Source organism: Hemitrygon akajei, chromosome 4, assembly GCF_048418815.1.
Source record: "Hemitrygon akajei chromosome 4, sHemAka1.3, whole genome shotgun sequence".
Classification (NCBI taxonomy): Eukaryota; Metazoa; Chordata; class Chondrichthyes; order Myliobatiformes; family Dasyatidae; genus Hemitrygon; species Hemitrygon akajei.
This window is the reverse complement of record NC_133127.1, coordinates 30380830-30401185: the sequence shown is the minus strand read 5'-3', so window position 1 is coordinate 30401185 and position 20356 is coordinate 30380830.

Sequence of the window (20356 nt, the reverse complement as noted above, 5' to 3'; positions counted from 1 at the left end):
GGTCAAGAGCTGAGAGATCCTAATGGAGAAAAAGCCAGCAAAGTGATGTGATTGGTGATGTCGCAGTGAAAAAATTACCTCAGTCATTTACGCTCAGAAGCCACTTTATTTTTATGTATCTCCTGTACCTAACGAAGTGGCCACTAAGAGCATGTTTGTGATCTTCTGCTGATCTAGTCCTTCCACTTCAAGGTTTGATGTGTTGTGCATTCAGAGATGCTGTTCTGTACATCACTGCTGTAACGTGTGGTTATTTGAGTTACTGTCAGCTTCAACCGGTCTGTGCATTCTCCTCCGACCTCCCACATTAACAAGGAGTTTTTGCCCACAGAACTGCCACTCATAACACAGAAACATAGAAAATCAACAGCACAATACAGGTCCTTTGGCCCACAAAGTTGTGCCGAACATGTCCCTATCTCAGAAATTGCTAGGCTTACCTATAGCCCTCTATTTTTCTAAGCCTAACAAAAAGTCTCTTAAAAGACCCTATTGTATCCGCCTCCACCACCGTTGCCGGCAGCCTATTCCACGCACTCACCACTCTCTGAGTAAAAAAAACTTACCCTTGACATCTCCTCTGTACCTACTTCCAAGCACCTTAAACCTGCGTCCTCTTGTGGCAACCATTTCAGCCCTGGGAAAAAGCCTCTGACTATCCACATGATCAATGCTTCTCATCATCTGATACACCTCTATCAGGTCACCTCTCATCCTCCGTCGCTCCAAGGAGAAAAGGCCACGTTCACTCAACCTATTCTCATAAGGCATGCTCCCCAATCCAAGCAACATCCTTGTAAATCTCCTCTGCACCCTTTCTATGGCTTCCACATCCTTTCTGTAGTGAGGTGACCAGAACTGAGCACAATACTCCAAGTGGGGTCTGACCAGGGTCCTATATAGCTGCAACATTATCTCTCTGCTCCTAAATTCAATTTCATGATTGATGAAGGCCAATACACCATATGCCTTCTTAACCACAGAGTCAACCTGCGCAGCTGCTTTGAGTGTCCTGTGGACTCGGACACCAAGATGCCTCTGATCTTCCACACTGTCAAGAGTCTTACCATTAATACTATATTCTGCCATTGTATTTGCCCTACCAAAATGAACCACTTCACACTAATCTGGGTTGAACTCCATCTGCCACTTCTCAGCCCAGCTTTGCATCCTATCAATGTCCCGCTGTAACCTCTAACAGCCCTCCATACTATCCACAGCACCTCTAACCTTTGTGTCATCAGCAAACTTACTAACCCATCCCTCCACTTCATCATCCAGGTCATTTATAAAAATCACAAAGAGTAAGGGTCCCAGAACAGATCCCTGAGGCACTCCACTGGTCACTGACCTCCATGCAGAATATGACCCGTCTACACTACTCTTTGCCTTCTGTGGGTAAGCCAGTTCTGGGCCCACAAAGCAATGTCCCCTTGGATCCCATGCCTCCTTACTTTCTCAATAAGCCTTGCAAGGGGTACCTTATCAAATGCCTTGCTGAAATCCATATACCCTACACCTACTGCTCTTCCTTCATCAATGTGTTTAGACACATTCTCAAAAAATTCAATCAGGCTCTTAAGGCAGGACCTGTCCTTGACAAAGCCATGCTGTCTATTCCTAATCATATTATACCTCTCCAAATGTTCATAAATCCTGCCTCTCAGGATCTTCTCCATCAACTTACCAATCACTGAGGTAAGACTCACTGGTCTATAATTTTCTGGGCTATCTCTACACCCTTTCTTGAATAAAGGAACAACATCCGCAACCCTGCAATTCTCCTGAACCTCTCCCGTCCCATTGATGATGCAAAGATCATCGCCAGAGGCTCAGCAGTCTCCTCCCTCGTCTCCCACAGTAGACTGGGGTACATCTCATTCGGTCCCAGCGACTTATCCAACTTGATGCTTTCCAAAAGCTCCAGCACATCCTATTGTTGTATCTTCAGGCAGCGCTGTACAGAATGTGAAATCCACTCCCTCATCTCTGTGTCCTGCCTTTCCACATCTCTGCCAATCTCTGGTGAATTTTTGACCTCTTCTTGGCTGTCCTCTCTTGCCTCTCGAATTATTCTTCCTCAGTTTCTTCCTGTACTCGGTTGATCTTACATCCACGGACCTCCTTCATTTAAATGTTGGCCTTCCTCCTACAAATTCAAGTCTTCTGCTCAAAGGCGCTCTTCCCTCTCCCATCAGCACCATCGGGGCATCACCTGTCCCACAACCTGGGCTCTCTTCATCGTTCTGCACTTGTTCGTCACCTCCCACTGTTTGATCCTCACTTTCACATCTCACTCTCTCTTCGGTGACAATTACATTGTCTTTGTTTTCACTCACTGGATGTTTTTTGCTTTTTACACCATTCTATGTAAACTCCAGAGACTACTGTGCATGAGAATCCCAAGAGATTCAGAGGTACTCAAACCATCTGGTTTGGATGGTCAAAGTCACTCAGGTCACATTTCTTCCCCATTCTGATGTTTGGTCTGAGCAACAACTGAACCTCTTGATCATGTCTTCATGCTTTTCTGCATTTAGATACTGCCATGTGATTACTTGTATGTGAACAAGTATGATAGAGCTGAGGATGAGTCAACAGGTTCACAAGTAGATGATGTAATATGCAATTAGAATGTAAGGAAGGACAAGCCAATGATTGGGTACAACTGCAGACAGAGCAAAGAGTTCAGTTGTACCACAGAGGCAAAATTCATAAGGACAAAGTGAGAAGAGATAACGGATGCATTGGACATGATCTGTCAAGAATCACTTGATTCTGGCATGGTCCTAGAGGACTGGAAAATTGCAAATGTCACTCCACTCTTTAAGAAGGAAGAAAGACCTAAGAGAGGAAATTATAGGCCAGTTAGCCTAGCCTCAGTGGTTGGGAAAGTGTCAGAGTCCATTACTAAGGGTGAGATTTCAGGATACCTGAAGACTAATGATTAAATAAATCAAAGTCAGCATGGTTTCTGTGAAAGGAAATCTGTTAAAATTCTTCGAGGGAGTAACAAGCAGGGTGGACAAAGGAAAGGCAGTGGATGTCATTTACTTAGATTTTGAGAAGGTACTTGATAAGGTGCCTCACATAAGACCATAAAACATGGGAGCACAATTAAGCCAACTGGCCCATTGAGTCTGCTCCGCCATTCAATAATGGCTGATCTTTTTTTCCCTCTTCAACCCCAGTTCCCATTCTTCTCCACATAACTTTTGATGCCATGTCCAATCAAGAACCTATCAATCTCTGCCTTAAATATACCCAATGACCTGGCCTCCACAGCTACATGTGGTAACATTCCTCAATTTCACCTCCCTTTGGCTGAATAAATTTTTCTGCATCTCTGTTTTGAAAGGGCTCCCCTCTATTCTGAGGCTGTGCCCTCTTGTCCTAGACTCTCCCACCATGGGAAACATCCTTTCCACATCTACTATGTCTAGGCCTTCCAACATTCGAAAAGCTTCAGTGAGATTACCCCTCATCCTTCTGAATTCCAGCATGTACAGACCCAGAGCCATCAAATGTTCCTGGTATGATAACCCTGTAATTTCTGGAATCATCCTTGTGAACCTCCTCCGGACCCTCTCCAATGCCAGCACATCTTTTCTAAGATGAGGGGCTCAAAACTGTTCACAATACTCAAGGTGAGGCCTCACCAGTGCGTTATAAGCCCTCAGCATCATATCCTTGCTCTTGTATTCTAGATCTCTTGAAATGACATGGCATTTGACTTCTTCACCACCGACTCAACCTGCAAGTTAACCTTCAGGGTGTTCTGCACAAGGACTCTGAAGTTCCTCTGCATCTCAGATTCCTGGATTTTCTCCCCATTAAGGAAATAGTTTGCACATTTATTTCTACTACCAAAGAGCATGACCGTACATTTTCCAACATTGTATTTCATTTGCCACTTTCTTGCTCGTTCTCCTTCTTCAAAATCCTACCTGTGTCCGCAATACTACCTGCCCCTCCACCAATCTTCATATCATCTGCAAACTTGGCAGCAAACCCATATATTCCATCATCTAAATCATTTATATACAGCATAAAAAGAAGTGGTCCCAACATCAACCCCTACAGAACACCACCAATCACTAGCAGCCAACCAGAAGAGGATCCTTTTATTCCCACTCGCTGCCTCCTACCAATCAGCCAATGCTCTAACTATGTTAGTAATTTTCCTGTAATACCATGGACTCTTAATTTGGTAAGCAGCCTATGTGTGGCACCTTGTCAAAGGCCTTCTGAAAGTCCAAATATACAACATCTACTGCATCCCCTTTATCTATCCTACTTGTAATCTCCTCAAAGAATTCCAACAGGTTCGTCAGGCAGGATTTTCCCTGAAGAAAACCATGCTGATTTTGTACTATCTTGTCCTGTGTCACCAAGTACTCCATCACCTCATCCTTAACAATTGACTCCAACATCTTCCCAACCACTGAGGTCAGGCTAACTGGTCTATAATTTCCTTTCTGCTGCCTTCCCCCTTGCTTAAAGTGTGGAGTAACATTTTCAATTTTCCAGTAGTCTGGCCCCATGCCAGAGTCCAATGATCATTGTAAAATCATTTCTAATGCCACCACCATCTCTAACACTACCTCTTTCAGAACCCTATGGTTCAGTTCATATGGTCCAGGTGACTTATGTACCTTTAGGTCTTTCAGCTTTTTAAGCACCTTCTCCCTGTAATAGTAACTGCACCCACGTCTCTTACTCCACACACTACAATATCTGACACACTGCTAGGGTCTTCCACAGCGAAGACTGGTGCAAAATACCCATTTAGTTCATCAGCCATTTGCTTGTCCCCCATTATTTTCCCAGCCTCATTTTCTAGCGGTCCTATATCCACGTGTTGGCGCGTGGCCTAGTGGGCAAGGCATCAGACTAGTAACCTGAAGGTCACTGGTTCGAGCCTCAGCTGAGGCAGCGTGTTTGTGTCCTTGAGCAAGGCACTTAACAACACATTGCTCTGCGACGTCACCGGTGCCAAGCTGCATGGGTCCTAGTGCCCTTCGCTTGGACAACATTGGTGGCGTAGAGAGGGGAAGGCCTGCAGCTTGGGCAACTGCCGGTCTCCCATACAACCCTGCCCAGGCCTGTGCCCTGGAAACTCCAGGCGCAGATCCATGGTCTCTCGAGACCGACGGATGCCACCACTAGATCCACTCTCATCTTTTTATTTTTAACATAGTTGAAAAAACTTTTACTATCCACTTTGAAATTATTTGCAAGCTTGCTTTCATATTTCATCTTTTACTTTCTAATGGGTTTTTTTTAGTTGCTCTCTGTAGGTTTTTAAAATCTTCCCAATCCTCTATCTTTCCACTAATTCGTTGTATACCTTTCTTTTGCATTTACAATAGCTTTGACTTCCCTTATCAGGCACATTTGTACTATTTTACCATTTGAGTATTTCTTCGTTTTTGGAATACACTTGTCCTGCATCTTCCTCATTTTTCCCAGAAACACACACCACTGCTGCTCTGCTGACACTCCTGCCAGCAGCTCCCTCCAATTTACTTTGGCCAACTCCTTTGCCATATGAGGGTAATTTTCCTTACTCCACTGAAATACTGCTACATCAGACTTTACTTTCTCCATATCAAATTTCAAGTTGAACTCAATCATATTGTGCTCACTGGTTTCTAATGGTTCTTTTACCTTAACTTTCCTAATCACCTCAGGTTCATTACATAACACCCAATCCAGTATAGCAGATCTCCTCGTAGGCTCAACGACAAACTGCTCTAAAAAGCCATCTCTGAGGCATTCAACAAACTCACTCTCTTGAGATCCATTACCAACCTGACTTTCCCAATCGACCTGCATGTTAAAATCTGCCATGACTACCATAACATTGCCCTTTTGACTTGCCTCTTCTATTTCCTGTTGTAACCTGTGATCCACCACCCAGCCACTGTTGGGAGGCCTGTATGTAACTGCCGTTAACACTCTTTTACCCTTGCAGTTTCTTAACTCAACCCACAAGGATTTAACATTTTTCAATCCTATGTCACATCTTTCTACTGATTTGATGCTATTCTTTACCAGTAGAGCCACACCATCCCCTCTGCCTACCTTCCTATCCCTCCGATATAACGTGTAACCTTGGACATTCAGCTCCCAACTACAACCATTCTTCAGCAAAATGAGGCTGCTTAACAAGATAAAATTGTACGACATTCCAGGAGAGATACTAGCATGGATAGAGGAACGGCTGGCAGGGCGGACAGGGAGTGCAAATAAAGGGGGGCTTTTCCGGTTGGTTGCCAGTGACTAGTGGTGTTCTTCAGGGGTCTATGTTGTGACTGCTACTTTTCATGTTGTTTGTCAACGATTAAGATAGTGGAATTGATGGCTTTGTGGCAAAGTTTGTGGATGATACGAAGATAGGTGGAGGAGTAGGTAGTGCTGAGGAAGCAGTGCAATTGCAGCAGGACTTAGACACATTGAAAGATTAGGCAAAAAAGTGGCAGATGGAATACAGTGTTGGGAAATGTATGACGAGGCATTTTGGTAAAAGGAGCAATGGTGCAGACTGTTATCTAAATGGGGAGAAAATTCAAACATCAGAGGTGCAGAGGGACTTAGGAGTCCTCGTGCAAGATTCCCAGAAGGTTAATTCACAAGTTGAGTCTGTGGTAAAGAAAGCAAATACAATGTTGGCATTTATGTCAAGGGAAATAAAATATAAAAACAAGAAGATAATTCTGAAGACACCAGTCAGGCTGCACTTGGAGTACTGTCAACAGTTTGGGGCCTCTTAGAAAGGATGTATTGTCATTGGAGAGAGTCCAGAGGAGGTTCACAAGGATGATTCCAGGAATGAAGGGGTTAACGTACGAGGAACATTTGCCAGCTTTGTGCCTGTGTTCACAGGAATTTATAAGAATGCATAGGGATCGTATTGAAACCTACTGAATGTTGGAAGGACGAGATAAGGTGAATGTGGAGAGGATGTTTTGTCTGGGGCGGGTATCCTGAACTAGAGGGCACAGCCTCAAAATTGAGGGGGGACTTTTTTAAACAGAAGTAAGGAGGAACTTTTTTAGGTAAAGGTCAGTGAACCTGTGGAATGCTCTGCCACAGGCTGCGGTGGAGGCCGAGTCCATGAGTATATTCAAAGCAGATTTTGATGATTCCTGATAGGTCAGGGCATCAAGGGATATGGTGCGAGGACAAGTGAATTGGGATCAGCCATGATGACATGGCGGAGTGGACTCAATGGGTTGAACGGCCTAATTCTGCCTCTACGTCTTATGGTCTTAACTGATTTGATATTTGCTTTAATGAGCTAATGTACAGTTGTACCTAATAAAGTGGCCACTGAGTGTATTTTTGAATAGTTGTATAAATTGCAATTGTAAGGAATTGTGGGAAGTTTGGCTAATTAAGTTAGAGTTCAAGAAATATTGATTGTGGACTTCAGAAAGGGGAAATAGGGAGAACACAAACCAGTCCTTATTGAGTTGTTCGTGGTGGAAAGAGTGAGCAGCTTTAAGTTCCTGTGTGTCAACATCTTGGAGAACCTACCCAAAACAATCATGAAGCAAGCATGCCAGCTTTTCTACTTCTTTCTAGCAAACTTCTACAGGTGACCAGTGAGAGCGTTCTGATTGACTGCATCAGCATCTGGTTTGGAGGCTCCAATGTACAGGCTGCAGAGGGTTCTAGACCCAGCCAGCTCCTCACAGTCAAGGACATCTTCAAAAGGCAGTTCTTCAAGAAGGTGGCATTAATCAATAAGGACCCTCATCATCTGGGGTATGCCCTCTTCTCATTACTACCATCACGGAAGTAGACCCATTCTCAATGATTCAGAAACAGATTCTTCCCCTCCATCATCAGATTTCTGAACAGTCAATGAACATTACCTCCTCATTCCTTTCTTTTGTTGCACTATATTTATTTTGTGGCGGCCCGCACACACGGGACTCGAACCGCCATCGTGAGCTGTGGGCAGACACGCGGTAGCATGTCTGGAACTATCCGCTGAGGGCGGACCTTCCGGGGACAGTCTGACCCAGTCCCATGGGTCACAGGGGCCCATGGGAGCGCAATTTTGAATCAGTAAAGGCATTCTGAGTTCAGCTCTCTCTGCCATCGTGTGCTTCTTTAGTAGCGCTTTGCACGCAACTACATTGGTGACCCCGACGTTCCAGACAGCATCTGGAGCCGGCGACTCGGCGACCAGCCATGAGTTCGAGCAACTCGCACAGCGCGGTCTCTCTGAAGCTCCCGACTTTCCGGGCCACTCAGCCCCACGTGTGGTTCGAGCAGGCTGAGGCCCAGTTCAATATCAGAAATTACAGCCGACGCCACGCGGTACTACTACGTGGTCAGCATGCTCGACCAGGAGACGGCAGGCCGGATCATCGACTTCCTACACCAGCCGCCAACGGAGGACAGGTACGCTAAGCTTAAGGCGCTCCTGATCGGTACCTTCGGACTCTCCCGCCGTGAACGGGCCCCGCGGCTCCTACACATGGATGGCCTGGGCAACCGCATGCCATCCGAGCTCATGAACGATATGCTGGCGCTCATGGATGGCCATAGGCCGTGCCTTCTATTTGAACAGTTGTTCCTGGAGCAAATGCCAGAGGACATTCACCTCCTCCTCGCGAGTGAGGATTTCGGCGACCCACACAGGGACGCGGCTAAAGCAGACGTCCTTTGGCAGAGCAAGCAACGTGGAGCAGCCTCCATTGGCCTAGCCACAGTCGCGTGCCCCAAAGCCCAGGCCCCGCAACCGAAGCCGTCGAGACCCACAGGGGAAAAGACGAAAGTTCAGAACGATGGTGTTTCTATCACCAGAGATGGGGCTCAGGCGCGTGCTGCTGCCGTCCACCATGTGCTTTTCCGGGAAACGCCGGGGCCAGCCGTCACTAATGGCTACGACGGCTGGCCACCGAGACAGCCTCCTGTACCTCTGGGACTGACACTCTGGGCGGCGCTTCCTGGTAGACACCGGGGCTGAAGTCAGCATACTCCCCCCCTCGAACATGGACACCCGTAACGCAGTCCCAGGCCCCGAATTTACTGCTGCAAATGGCACCAGTATTCGGACGTACTCACTGCATTTCGGGTCCAGCCGTTTCACTGGGACTTTCACGTTGGCAGCGGTGTCACAGCCACTACTAGGGGCAGATTTCCTACGAGCCAACTGCCTCCTGGTCGACCTAAAGGGCCGGTGTTTGGTCCACACCGAGACGTTCCAGACTTTCCAGCTCGGAGAAGCCAAGCTACCGGCCCTCGACCTGGATTCCATGACCCTCTCGGGTAACGAATTCGCCAGGGTGTTGGCGGAATTCCCTTCCATAGTCACCCCGCAGTTCTCCACGGCCAACCCTAAGCACGGCGTGCAGCACCACAGCCCCCCGCAAGGCCCACCGCTGCACGCCCGAGCTCACAGGCTCCCACCCGACAAGCTCCACCTCGCCAAGGAGGAGTTCCATAAGATGGAAGAGCTGGGAATCGTACGCCGCTCAGACAGCCCGTGGACATCCCCGCTGCACATTTGTGCCCAAGTCCGCAGGAGGATGGAGGCCCTGTGGAGACTACAGAAGGCTCAAAGACGCCACAACTGCCGACAGATACCTGGTACCCCGCATCCAGTACTTCACAGCGAACCTGCACGGGGCGACCATCTTCTCGAAAATTGACCTGGTCAGGGGATATGATCAGAACCCAGTGCACCCCGACGACGTGCCCAAGACAGCCCTCATCACCCCGTTCAGCTTGTTCGAATTCCTGAGGATGCCTTTCGGTCTCAAGAATGCAGCCCAAACTTTCCAAAGGCTCATGGACTCGTTGGGACGAGGCCTGGATTTCATTTTCATTACTTGGACGATATCCTGGTGGCCAGCAGTTCGCACCAAGAGCACGTGGCACATTTGCGCCAGCTCTGCCAATGCCTGAGTGACCACGGACTGGCAAACAATCTGGCGAAATGCCAGTTCAGGCTGACGGAGATCGACATCTTGGGCCACAGAGTCAACCGACATGGCGCAGTTACCCCACCGGACAAGGTCCAGGCCATCCGCCAGTTCCCTAAGCCCAGCACGGTCAAGGGCCTGCAGGAGTTCATAGGGGTGGTCAACTTTTATCATCGGTTTGTGTTGCCGGTGGCGGCACGCATCATGAGACCCTTGTTCAGCCTGATGACTGGCAAGGCCCAAGAAGTGGCATGGGACGCGGAGTCCATGGAGGCGTTCGAGCAGACCAAGGAGGCGCTGGCAAGGGCGGCCCTCCTAGTGCACCTGAGAGTCGATGTACCCACGGCACTCACAGTCGATGCTTCCAACACGGCAGCCGGCGGAGTCCTGGAGCAGCTCGTCGAGGACCAGTGGTGACCACTCACTTTCTTCGCCGGCACCTACGGTCACCAGAGGTGAAGTACAGCGCTTTTGACAGAGATTTGCTAGTGCTCTACCTGGCTGTCTGGCATTTCCGATACTTCCTCGAGGGAAGGGAGTTCACCGTGTATATGGAACACAAACCCCTCACCTTCGCACTGTCCTTTATTTCAGAATTCACCACGGACGTCCGCCACATTGCAGGGAAGAACAACATCATCGCCGACACACTGTCTCGTCCCTGCCTCCACTCAGTAGGCATATCATCCTCAGGAATAGACTACGCAGCACTGGCGGAAGCACAACGGTCGGACACCGAGATCCCGGCTTACCGCACCGCCGTTTCGGGGCTCAAGTTGGAGGACGTCTCCATCGGCCCAGCAGCGGATCGACTCCTGTGTGACATGTCTACCGGCAAACCCCGACCCGTGGTACCAGCGGCATGGAGGCGCTGGGTGTTCGACACGCTGCACGACCCGGCCCACCCGTCCATCCGGGTGTTCGACACACTGCACGACCCGGCCCACCCGTCCATCCGGGTTTTCGACACGCTGCACGACCCAGCCCACCCGTCCATCCGGGTGTTCGACACGCTGCACGACCCGGCCCACCCGTCCGTCCGAGTTTTCGACACGCTGCACGACCCGGCCCACCCGTCCATCCGGGTGTTCGACACGCTGCACGACCCGGCCCACCCGTCCGTCCGGATGTTCGACACGCTGCACGACCCGGCCCACCCGTCCGTCCGGGTGTTCGACACGCTGTACGACCCGGCCCACCCGTCCATCCGGGTGTTCGACACGCTGTACGACCCGGCCCACCCGTCCATCCGGGTGTTCGACACACTGCACGACCCGGCCCACCCGTCCATCCGGGTGTTCGACACGCTGTACGACCCGGCCCACCCGTCCATCCGGGTGTTCGACACACTGCACGACCCGGCCCACCCGTCCATCCGGGTGTTCGACACACTGCACGACCCGGCCCACCCGTCCATCCGGGTGTTTGACACACTGTACAACCTGGCCCACCTGTCCATCCGGGCTTCCATCAAACTGGTAGCGGACAGATTTGGCTGGCACGGTTTGCGCAAACGGGTCGGACACTGGGCCAGGACCTGCGTACTCTGTCAGACCGCCAAAGTCCAGCGGCACGTGAAGGCTCCCCTCCAGCAGTTCCAGCCAACGCAAAGGAGGTTCCAACACATCCACGTGGACACTGTCGGCTGCCTGCCAGGTATATCTTTACCATGGTAGACAGGTTCACCAGATGGCCGGAAGCCGTACCACTCACAGACACGTCCACTGAGTCCTGCGTCAGGGTGCTCATTGCAAACTGGATCGCCAGGTTCGGCCTCCCAACGGACATCACCTCCGACAGAGGGGCACAGTTCACGTCTGGTTTGTGGACAGCACTGGCGCAGCTCCTGGGCACCCAGCTGCATCACACCACAGCGTAGCATCCCCAGTCTGACGGTTTGGTAGAGCGTTTCCACCAGCATCTCAAGCCGGACCTGATGGCACGCCTCAGGGGCCCCAACTGGACAGATGAGCTTCCCTGGGTCCTACTGGGCATCTGCACAGCCCCCAGGGAGGACCTGGACACCTCCTCGGCAGAATTGGTCTACGGCGCCCCCCCGACGGTCCCAGGCGAGTTCGTACCAGAGGCCCCGAGGTTCGGAAGAAACTCCAGCAGCGGTGCTAACGAGGCTGCAGGACAAGGTAGGGTCCCAGGCACTGGTCCCAACCTCCAGGCATGGTCCCACGCCATCCTTCACCCCCAAAGACCTCCGAGACTGTGAGTATGTTTTTATTCGCAGGGGCATGCACAGGTCACCTCTACAGTGGCTGTATGAGGGACCCTTCAAGGTGATCCGGTACAATGGAACCACGTGTGTCGTGAAGGTGGGTGGCTGGGAAGAGACTTTTACAGTGGACCGCCTCAAACCGACGCACTTGGACATTGAGCAGCCGGTGAGGGTACCCACACCGCACCGGCGAGTCCGTCCATCCAGGCAAGCCACACAGACTGGGGGCTCCACTCCCCTGATGGACGGTTCTGGGGGGGTGGGGTGGTGTGGCGGCCTGCACACGCGGGACTCGAACTGCCATCGGGAGCCGCGGGCAGACGCGTGGTAGTGCGTTTGGAACTACTCGTTCGGGGCCAACCTTCCGGGAACAATCTGACGTCACGTCCGCCCCACGGGTCGCAGGGGCCCATAGGAGGGGAGATTTAAGCGCGCGATTTTGGATCAGTAAAGGCATTCTGAGTTCAGCTCTCTCTGCCTCCGTGTGTTTCTTTAGTAGCGCATTGCACGCAACTACAATTTCATAATTTATCGTAATTTTATGCCTGCCACTAAACTACAAATTTCACATTATATAAGACAGTGATAATAAATCTGATTCTGATAAAATCAGAAATGCTGGAAAACACTCAGCAGGTCAGACAGTATGTCTGGAAAGAGTAAACAGAGAATGTTTTGGGTCCAGAACCTTTGTCAGAACTGAGAAAGAAAGAAACTGAACATGTTTTCAGTTGTGGAGAAGGTTGGGAAGGAAGTGGGAGAACAAAGAAAATACGTCAGAGAGGATGAGACCTACTGTACTATGTTCTAGTTAGAAACATCTGTGTCTGTGTTACGTGTTCTAATAGGGCTGTGGAAATGCCAAGCAGAGTGTGGAAATCCAAACACAATCACAGTCAATGACTGTTAGAAATATCCAGTTCTTCAGTAGGGAGGAAGAAAGACTGACCAACCTAAAGTTAGACCATGTAGGGACCAATGACATGGGTAGGAAGAGTGAGGAGGTCCTGAACGGTGGGTTTAGGGAGCTAGGTGCCAAGTTAAAGGACAGGACCTCCAGGATAGCAATCTCAGGGTTGCTACTAGTGCCAAGTGCAGGTGGGTTTAGAAATAGTAAGATAGTGCAGATCAACAGTGGCTGAAGACATGGTGCAGGAGGGAGGGCTTCAGATTTATAGATAATTGGGCAGTTTTCCAGGGAAGGTGGGACCTGTTCCGGTGGGACAGTTTACATCTGAACTGGAGGGGGACAAATATTCTTGCAGGTAGGTTTGCTAGAGAGGCTCCAGTGGATTTAAACTAGATATGAGGGGGGAGGAGAACCAGAGTTTAGGAACAGATGTATGGGAGAAGGAAGAAAAAGACAGTAAAGTACTTTGTACTGTTAGAGATAAACAGAGAGGAAGAGGTGGAGAATTTCTTAAATGCATTTATTTTAATGCTAGGAGCATTGTAAGTAAGGTGGATGAGCTTAGAGCATGGATTGATACCTGGAAATATGATGTTGTAGCTATTAGTGAAACATGATTGCAGGAGGGGTGTGATTGGCAACTAAATATTCCTGAATTTCATTGCTTCATGTGTGATAGAATCAGAGGGACAAGAGGGGGAGGTGTTGCGTTGCTTGTCAGAGAAAATATTACAGCGCTGCTCTGGCAGGATAGATTGGAAGTCTTGTCTAGGAAGGCTATTTGGGTGGAATTGAGGAATGGGAAAGGTGTAGTAACACTTATAGGGGTGTATTATAGACCACCTAATGGGGAGCGAGAATTGGAGGAGCAAATTTGCAAGGAGATAGCAGATATTTGTAGTAAGCATATGGTTGTGATTGTTGGAGCTTTTAATTTTCCACACGTAGACTGGGAAGCCCATACTGTAAAAGGGATGGATGGTCTGGAGTTTGTAAAATGTGTGCAGGATAGTTTTTTGCAGCAATACATAGAGGTACCAACTAGAGAAGGGGCAGTGTTGGATCTTCTGTTAGGGAATGAAATAGGTCAGGTGACAGAGGTATGTACTGGGGAGCACTTCGGGTCCAGTGATCACAATGCCATTAGTTTCAATATAATTATGGAGAAGGATAGGACTGGACCCAGGGTTGAGATTTTTGATTGGAGAAAGGCTAACTTTGAGGAGATGGGAAAGGATTTAGGAATGGATTGGGACAATTTGTTTACTGGGAAGGATGTAATAGAGAAATGGAGGTCATTTAAAGGTGAAATTTTGAGGGTACAGAATCTTTGAAACAGAATTGGTTGTTGACTTCAGAAGGAGTAGCGGACTGCACGACCCCATCTACATCAGCGGTGCGCAGGTGGAACAGGTCAAAAGCTTTAAGTTCCTCGGGATGAATATCACAAATAACCTGACTTGGTCTAACCAACCAGAATCCACTGCCAAGAAGCCCCACCAGCGCCTTTACTTCCCGAGAAAGCTGAAGAAATTTGGCCTGTCTCCTAAAACCCTCACTAATTTTTATAGGTGCACCGTAGAAAGCATTCTTCTAGGGTGCATCACAACCTGGTATGGAAGTTGTCCTGTCCAAGACCGGAAGAAGCTGCAGAAGATCATGAACCTAGCCCAGTACGGCACACAAACCAATCTTCAATCCTCAGACTCACTTTACACCACACGCTGTTGGAGCAGTGCTGCCAGGATAATCAAGGATAAGTCCCACCCAGCCAACACACTTTTTGTCCCTCTTCCCTCTGGGAGAAGGTTCAGGGGCATGAAGATACGTATGGCCAGATTTGGGAACAGCTTCTTTCCAACTGTGATAAGACTGCTGAACAGATCCTGACCCGGATCTGGGACGTACCTTCAAAATATCTGGACCTGACTTGCACTACCGTACTTTCCCTTTTCTATTTTCTAATTATGATTTATAATTTAAATTTTTATTATATTTACTTCGATTTGTACTTCAGGGAGCACGAAGCGCAGAAACAAATATCACTGTGATGATTGTACACTCTAGTATCAATTGTTTGGTGACAATAAAGTATTTATATTTGTATTTATGTTCCTGTTAGGTTGAAAGGAAAGATTAAAAGTTTGAGAGAGCCATGGTTTTCAAGGGATATTGGAAACTTGGTTAGGAAAAAGAAAACAATAAATATACGCAGAATGGAGTAAATGAGGTGCTCAAGGAATATAAAGAATGTAAGAAGAATCTTAAGAAAGAAATTAGACAAGCTAAAAGAAGATACGAGGTTGCTTTGGCAAGTAAGGTGAAAATAAATCCAAAGGGTTTCTACAGTTATATTAATAGCAAAAGGATAGTGAGGGATAAAATTGGTCCCTTAGAGAATGAGAGTGGACAGCTATGTGTGGAGCTGAAAGAGATGGGGGAGATTTTGAACAATTACTTTTCTTCGGTATTCACTAAGGAGAAGGATATTGAATTGTGTAAGGTAAGGGAAACAAGTAGGAAAGTTATGGAAACTATGACAATTAAAGAGGAGGAAGTACTGGCACTTTTAAGCAATATAATAGTGGATAAATCTCCAGATCCTGACAGGATATTCCTTAGGACCTTGAGGGAGGTTAGTGTAGAAATAGCAGGGGCTCTGACACAAATATTTCAAATGTCATTAGAAACGGGGATGGTGCCGGAGGATTGGCATATTGCTCATGTGGTTCCATTGTTTAAAAAGGATTCTAAGAGTAAACCTAGCAATTATAGACCTGTCAGTTTGACCTCAGTGGTGGGTAAATTAATGGAAAGTATTCTTAGAGATGGTATATATAATTATCTGGATAGACAGGGTCTGATTAGGAACAGTCAGCATGGATTTGTGCGTGGAAGGTCATGTTTGACAAATCTTATTGAATTTTTTGAAGAGGTTACGAGGAAAGTTGACGAGGGTAAAGCAGTGGATGTTGTCTATATGGACTTCAGTAAGGCCTTTGGCAAGGTTCTGCACGGAAGATTAGTTAGGAAGGTTCAATCGTTAGGTATTAATATTGAAGTAGTAAAATGGATTCAACAGTGGCTGGATGGGAGATGCCAGAGAGTAGTGGTGGATAACTGTTTGTCAGGTTGGAGGCTGGTGACTAGTGGTGTGCCTCAGGGATCTGTACTGGGTCCAATGTTGTTTGTCATATACATTAATGATCTGGATAATGGGGTGGTAAATTGGATTAGTAAGTATGCAGATGATACTAAGGTAGGTGGCGTTATGGATAATGAAGTAGGTTTTCAAAATTTGCAGAGAGATTTAGGCCAGTTATAAGAGTGGGCTGATCAATAGCAGATGGAGTTTAATGCTGATAAGTACTACATTTTGGTAGGAATAATCCAAATAGGACATACATGGTAAATGGTAGGGCATTGAACAATGTAGTAGAACAGAGTGATCTAGGAATAATGGTGCATAGTTCCCTAAAAGTGGAATCTCATGTAGATAGGGTGGTGAAGAAAGCTTTTGGTATGTTGGACTTTATAAATCAGAGCATTGAGTATAGGAGTTGGGATGTAATGTTAAAATTGTACAAGGCATTGGTAAGGCCGAATTTGGAGTATTGTGTACAGCTCTGGTCACCGAATTATAGGAAAGATGTCAACAAAATAGAAAGAGTACAGAGAAGATTTACTAGAATGTTACCTACATTACATACACAATACATACATCAAATACAGCCCATAAAATAATATTAACAAATAAATTATGTGTTCTAGAGCTCCAGAGACTAGAGGGTTGTGAGTTATAAAATTTTGTACTTAATCAAATCTCAGTCTATTATATATATTTCCAACTGCAGCTCAGTTTGTCTTGTCCTGTTGATTAGTTGGCTCCCAGGCAGGACTTGACAAAGCACCCAGTATTGTGTAAAGAGATCTGACACTGTCAACAACCACACTCAGAGAGCAAAAGAACCACACCTGGGGAGGGCAAGGCAGGCTTCTATGTACTGATAGTTCTGATGTTTAACATCAGCTTGGAAATTGTAGAATGTTGGTTAAAGGTATTATTAACCTAGGCATGTCTGACAAAGGTGCATGTATTATTGGCAGACCAAAGGAGATACAGTCCCCTTCCAGTAGGTGGTAAATTTAAGACAAGATTAAATAGATCAAAAGATTACAGCAAATCCAACTCTGTTATCTGATAAGGATTTAAAAAAATTTTTGGAGAGACAAATTACTCATTTTTTTGAAGAGACTACGCTAGAAGAGACTTCTAGTTTTATTTTATGGGCTGCTTTTAAGGCTTATATTAGAGGACAAATTATTTCTTTTACCATAAGTGCCAAGAAAAAAGCTAATAAGTAGAGAATTGAATTAGCCAATCAGCTGAAACAATTAGACCAAAAATATGCTTTGGCTCCAGATCCTGTTTTATATAAAAGACGTGTTGAAATTAAAACTAAAAATGATCTGCTTTTAACTTATCCAATTGAAAATCAACTTTTAAAAGATAAAAGTCAGTTTTATGTTCATGGAGATAAAACGGGTAAACTATTGGCTAACAAATTAAAGACATTTATAATTAAAGGCCAAATTAAAGAAATTTATAAAGCTAATGGTTATAAAACATCAGATCATTTAGAAATAAACGATACTTTTAGAGAATTCTATTCTAAACTTTATAGTTCTGATCCTCCTAAAGATAATACTGTAATGAATAATTTCTTAGATCGATTAAACATTACTACACTTTCTGATGATAATCGAAGATTGCTGGATCAACCCATTTCTTATGAGGAAATTGCCGAGGTTGTTCACTCTTTGCACTCAGGAAGGCTCCGAGTCCTGATGGATTTTCTGGAGAGTTTTATAAGGCATTTTCCTCTTTGCTTATACTTCATTTACATTCAGTCCTTTCAGACTCTTTTAAATTAGGTAGGTTGCCACAATCTTTTTATGAAGCCTCTATTTCACTTATTCTTAAAAAGAATAAGGATCCATCTGAATGTTCATCTAATAGACCAATTTCCTTACTTAATGTTGATACTAAAATTTTATCTAAACTTTTGGCTCATAGGATTGAAAATATTTTACCTTCTATTATTTCTAATGACTGGACTGGATTTATCAAAAATCGATACTCCCACTTTAATATTTGTTGTTTATTGAATGTTATTTATTCTCCTTCTGAAGAGATATAGGAATGTGTGATATCCTTAGATGCTGAGAAAGACTTTGATCGTGTTGAATGGAATTATTTATTTAAAACTTTAGAAAAATTTAACTTTGAGCCCGATTTTATTCAATGGATTAAGTTACTTTATCTATCTCCCTCCACTCAGGCTCTTACTAACTCTCAGAATTCTAAACCTTTTAAACTTCAACGTGGAACTAGACAAGGTTGTCCTTTGAGTCTTTTGCTTTTTGACATGGTCTTAGAACCTTAAGCTATTGCTTTCCGAGAATCTAATGATATCACTGGTATTTTAAGGAGTGGTATTACCCACAAAGATTTGCTTTATGCTGATAACCTTTCGCTCTACATTTCAAATGTGGAGTCTTCTTTACCATCTGTACTTTCTTTACTCTCCTGCTTTAGTCTGTTTTCAGGATACAAACTTAACTTTAATTAGAGTGAACTTTTTCCTTTGAATAATTTGGTATTAGTTAATACTAACCTTCCTTTTAAAATTGTAGGAAATCAATTTACTTATTTGGGCGTAACAATTACTAGGAATTATAAATTCCTTTTTAAAGAATTTTTTTTTACACTTTTGAATTATGTTAAGAAGGCACTATCAAATTGGTTACCCCTCTCTTTATCATCGATTGGCTGAATTAATTCTATTAAAATGAATGTTTTGCCTAAATTTTCATATTTATTTCAGGCCGTACCTGTTTTTATTCCTAAATCCTTTTTTGACTCTCTGGATTCTATTATATCTTCTTATATATGGAAAAATAAAATTTCTCGATTAAATAAAGTTCATCTTCAAAAAGCTAAAAAGAATGGAGGTTTAGCCTTGCCCAATTTTAGGTTTTATTACTGAGCAGTCAATATACAGAATCTTACGTTTTGGTTATATTAATCGAGAGGACTGTCCGGTTTGGGTTTCTTTAGAAGCTAATTCTGTTAATAAATTTTCTATCATTTCTCTTCTCGGATCCTCAATTCCTTTATCTGTAAGTAATTTAACTGATAATTTTGTTGTTAAACACTCTTTGAGGATTTGGGTACAATGTAGAAAATATTTTGGTTTATTGAGTTTTTCACTTTCGTTCCATTTCTTCTAACTTTTTTTAAACCTTCTGTGACTGATGTAGTTTTTAAAAGAGTGGAATAGATTGGGTATTAAATGTTTTCAGGATTTGTTTGTTGGAGATAGTCCTTCTTCATTTGAACAACTGTCAGCTAAGTATAGCCAACACAAAACCCACTTTTTTTGTTATTTACAAATTAGAGACTTCTTGCATTCTCAAGTACATACATTTCCTAAAAGTCCAGATAAAAATTTATTTGATGCAATTTTTAATTTGAAACCCTTCCATAATGGATCTATATCTAATATTTATGGTATGTTGTTGGGAATGAGAAATACTCCTTTAGACAAAATTAAAAATTTCTGGGAACAAAATTTACAAATTCCAATTTCTGAGGATACTTGGAATGAAATTTTTAAATTGGTTTATACCTCATCGTTATGTGCCTGTCATTCCCCTCTACAATTTAAAGTGGTTCATAGGGCCCACATGACTAAAGATAAGCTGTCTTGTTTTTATTCTGATACATCTCCCTATTGTGATAAATGTAACAATGGAAAAGCTTCACTAATTAATATGTTTTGGACTTGTCCGAGTCTTGAAAAATATTGTAAGGAAGTATTCCAAACTTTTTTGGTGCTTTTTAAAGTAAATTTTAAACCTAATTCTTTGACTGCCTTATTTGGTATTGTTGGAGGAAATGATATTATTTTGGAGACACATGATTTGCACATTTTGGCCTTTATTTCTCTTTTAGCCAGGAGGGCATTGTTGCTTCAGTGGAAGGATGCCACTCCGCCTACTCATGCTCATTGGTTACATGATGTTATGTCATGTTTAAATTTAGAGAAGATTTGCTTTTTTAATTTCTGAACCTAGACAAGATTTTTTAAGATTGTGGGGACCTTTTTTGAATTATTTTCAAAATCTTTGATTTGGTATTAAGCACAGATGTTGGCTATATGATAAGACTATATGATATTTACTATATGTTAAGGATTTTTTCCTTTTTTT